The sequence below is a fragment of the Cynoglossus semilaevis genome, chromosome W (assembly GCF_000523025.1).
Source record: "Cynoglossus semilaevis isolate Cse_v1.0 chromosome W, Cse_v1.0, whole genome shotgun sequence".
NCBI classification, from domain to species: Eukaryota; Metazoa; Chordata; class Actinopteri; order Pleuronectiformes; family Cynoglossidae; genus Cynoglossus; species Cynoglossus semilaevis.
Genome location: NC_024327.1, coordinates 13,855,820 through 13,860,000, shown reverse-complemented (window position 1 = coordinate 13,860,000; position 4,181 = coordinate 13,855,820). Strand labels below are relative to the sequence as shown.

Genomic DNA, 4,181 nt, shown 5'->3' with positions numbered 1-4,181 from the left:
GAAAGTCCTGAACAGAGAGACTGAAATTGGGGCTGACCCCCCACTTTAAAGGTTGCGGAGGTTACTGATCGTGACGTATGTGGATTTACCAGAAGCAGTGGAATTATGGGAGTTAGAGTCCTTGAAAGGACTGTTGTAGTACCTACAGGTGACATCTGAGTATATTATCAGGTCTGGGCGCAGTTTGGTCTGGGTGATGTGCTCGAGGACCTTTAACTGTCAACAAACAATCTGGGGCTGAGGACAGCCACCCCATGTTCATTTGTGGGGAGGAATGGGGCTTCTCTTCAGCCTTACGGAAGGGGATGGAAGTCTTCCTGGGTCGGTGTTTACTGGAGAGGATGGCTGAGGCGACCGCTTCAGCAACTGCCTTAAGCACCTGGTTATGGCGCCAGCAGTAGCAACCATTGGCCAAGGCCTCTTCATGCACGCAGGGGGCAGGCCAGTGTCTCGCTCTTGCCCCAGGTGTGTAGGTTTGCTGGGCTTGGCAGTGTCATAGACAGACTGGACCAGGAAACTGATGCGATAGCTATCAGTGCACCACAAATCTGTCCATGTGATTTTTCGCTGCTGCATCTTTTCCCACCTTGTCCAGGCTCCCTGCTGCCTGAGTCCCACCATCTTACTGGCTCTCACCTCCTCAACACCTGCACGCACTTCCTCCTGGAGAAGATGTTGACCCCCTTTCCCTTTTCTGTTCCCTCCTGACTGCCTGGAAAGGAGTCCAGGCCTGATCGCCCTTTTGCCACCATCCCAAAACAGCCTTCTGTCTTAGCTGTGCCTCTGCCACCGGCGCTCCACTTTCTGCCTGTGCGGATCTCGATGCCAGCTGCTGTCACCTTGTGGTCCCTTGAGTCTCTGTACTGCATGGTCTCCCTTGACCGTGTCACCACAAACTCTTCATATAGGCCACGAAAGGGGAGTTGGAGGGTGTTGGAGGACCCGTACAGGGCAGCGCTGCTCAGACTCCTCTGGAAGCCAAGCCACCTTCGCAGATAACTGCTGATCTTCTTCTCCAGAGTTTCCACAGTTGACATTGTACAGCAGTAGTGGCCATAAAACCCTGGGAAGAATGGCATGCTGGTAGATCCATGCTTTGAAGCGATCTGGCAGTCCAGATTTGTCAACCTTGGTGAGCCAAACACCTAGGTCACCACAGGTCCTCTGGATGGTAGCGGTGTCCTTCAAGCTGCAGTCAAAGAGTTCCCCTAAACTCTTGAGTGGCTTTTCAGACAGCGTTGAAATTATGGTCTCCGGAACTTGTCCACGACCCGCGTGCTCCAAGGAGCAGCATTTGTAAATGCTGTATGGGACTCCGCTTGGCTGTATGGGGCTCTGCTTGGTCCAGGGGCAGAGACTGATCTTGCTGCCTTGATTACTTCCTGGACCTCTCTCCAACTTGGTTCCTTGATGTCAAACTCCGTTGTTGGTGGAGCTGGGCTTATAAGGGCATTATTGTGGCCGACTTCCTGGTCTCGTTAAGGATCTTGGTGGCTGAGGTTGAAAAGTTCTGTTAGGCAACTGGACGTGAATTTTCTAAATGAAGACGTTTCACCTCTCATCCAAGAGGCTTCTTCAGTTCTAACTGGTGGTGGGGAGTACAGCAAAACGTTTGGCGATGTTATAAGTGACTTTCACCATTGGTTGGGGACACACCTCACCACATAGCCAACTCACAGGACCACCAACAAGGTAAGGGGCCTAAAACTAGACACGGATAAGACCATGGTCTCCTACAACGTCACATCACTTTTTACATGCATCCCCACCACAGAGGAAGTAGCAACAGTGAGGATGTGCTTATTACAAAATCACACTCTGCCAGTAAGAACTAACCTGACCATTGACCACATTTGTGCCCTTCTAGATTTCTGCCTCACCACCACTTACTTCCAGTTCTGCGAGTCTTTCTACAGACAGAAACATGGCTGCGCTATGGGCTCTCCTGTGTTTCCCATAGTGGCGAATCTCTACATGGAGGAAGTGGAGAGCCAAGCTCTACACTCCTACGTGGAAACATCACCCAGCCACAGGTTTTGATATGTGGACGACACTTGGGTCAAAATCAAGGTCCATGAGGTCAACAACTTCACAGACCACATCAACGCGGTGGACAGGAACATCAAGTTCACCAGAGAAGATGGGAAAAAAACAGTCTTGCATGCCTGGACTGTGCGGTTCACATCACAGAGGAAAGACATCTTAACATAGAGGTGACAGGAAACCAACCCACACAGACCAGTATCTCCGTTTTTACTCACACCACCCACTGGAGCACAAATTAGGAGTCATCACCATTCCCACCACCAACAGAGGTAAGATGAGAGAACTAAGACACATTAGGACAGCTCTCAAGATCTGTGGCTATCCTAGATGGGCTTTTTAAAAAACTAACAAAAAGAGGCCCACAAAGAGGGAGGACAACAGTAGGGGGAATGTCATCATTCCATACATTTCAGGAGTTTCGAAAAAACTTAGGAGGATCTTAAACCAACACCAGATCCCTGTACACTTCAAACCTAGCAACACCCTAAGACAAAAACTGGTTCATCCCAAAGACAAGACACCAAGAAACAAGCTGTGATTTATGCCATTTAGTGCAGTGAGAAGTGTACAGACCTGTAGATTGGGGAGACTAAACAACCGCTACACAGGCGCATGGCCCAACACAGGAGGGCCAACTCCTCAGGACAGGACTCAGCTGTTCACATACACCTCAAGAACAAAACACACTCCTTTGAGGACAACAATGTGCACATGTTGGCCAGGGAAGACAGATGGTTTGAGAGAGGGGTAAAATAAGCCATTTTTGTCAACCTGGAAAAACCATCACTCAACAGAGGAGGTGGACTCAGATACAACCTATCACCCACATACAAAGCACTTTTAGGAACAATACCCAAAAAGATTCACCTCAGTTTCACATAACAAAGAGGCAGGTGCCCGAAAACTCTCTGATGAGGACCACAACGACCCATCAGACTCTTAATGACTGTTTACACTTTCCCAGTTGACCCCAAGGCCCTACCCAACAGGGTGGACCTGAAGTAGCTTTATTCTTTCACACCCAGAGTATATGTTTGCTGTACTCCCCACCACCAGTTAGAACTGAAGAAGCCTCTTGGATTAGAGGTGAAACGTCTTCTTTAAGAAAATTCATGTCCAGTTGCCTAACAGAACTTTTCAACCTTGACCATGACCTAGATGACTTGAGAATCTTCATAGACATGATCTTGGTGGCTCTGCGGTTCTTATTGAAGACCTAATTTTATTTGTCGATAAAAAGGGACAAATAAAAAGAGGTCTTGATCACGAAAAAAATCGACAGTCACACGTCCTTCTGCATCACACCATACATCGAAAATACAAAAACAAAACGCAGGGTCTCCGGGTGTTAGGAGGCACGACGCGGCATTGCACGGATGTGGGTTACACAACCATACTGTTACAATTGTTGTTGAGCATCTAATTGTGATTAACAGAGTTAAATGTCATTGTTGGCTCCCAGTGTGCTTCAGTTGTGTGTCGTCAGGTGTGATGTGCTGTGTGGTTTGGCTTTATAAAATCGGTTCGAGGTCAGTAAGCACAACCAGAATTAATACATAAGGCGCACCGGATTATAAGGCGCACTGTCGATTTTTGAGAAAAATAAAGGATTTTAAGTGCAAAAAGACTGGCAAGTAGGAAGGAAGGATGGTAAGAACAGTCAAACTCAACCCACAGACCAGCTCCAAAGACCTACAACATGATCTTGCTGCAGATGGTGTCACTGTGCATTGTTCAACTATTCAGCGCACTTTGCACAAGGACATGCTGTATGGGAGAGTAATGCGGCAGAAGCCTTTTCTGCTCCCATGTCACAAAAAGAGTCGCTTGAGGTATGCTAAAGCACATTTGGACAAGCCAGCTTTATTTTGGAATAAGGTGGACTGATGAAACTAAAATTGAGTTATTTGGACATAACAAGGGGCGGTATGCATGGCGGAAGAAGAACACAGCATTCCAAGACAAACACTTGCGACCCACAGTTAAATTTGGTGGTGGTTCCATCATGCTGTGGGGCTGTGTGGCCAGTGCAGGTACTGGCAATCTTGTTAAAGTTGAAGGTCGCATGGATTCCAGTCAGTATCAGCAAATTCTTGCGAACAATGTTCAAGAATCAGTGACAAAGTTGAAGTTGC

The 4,181-nt window shown here is 47.8% G+C and overlaps 1 pseudogene; it reads left to right on the top strand.

Annotated features, from left to right (window-relative positions):
• The first annotated feature begins 1,634 nt into the window (after positions 1-1,634).
• Positions 1,635-4,181, top strand: part of LOC103397245 (uncharacterized) — a 43,169-nt pseudogene continuing 40,622 nt past the window's right edge.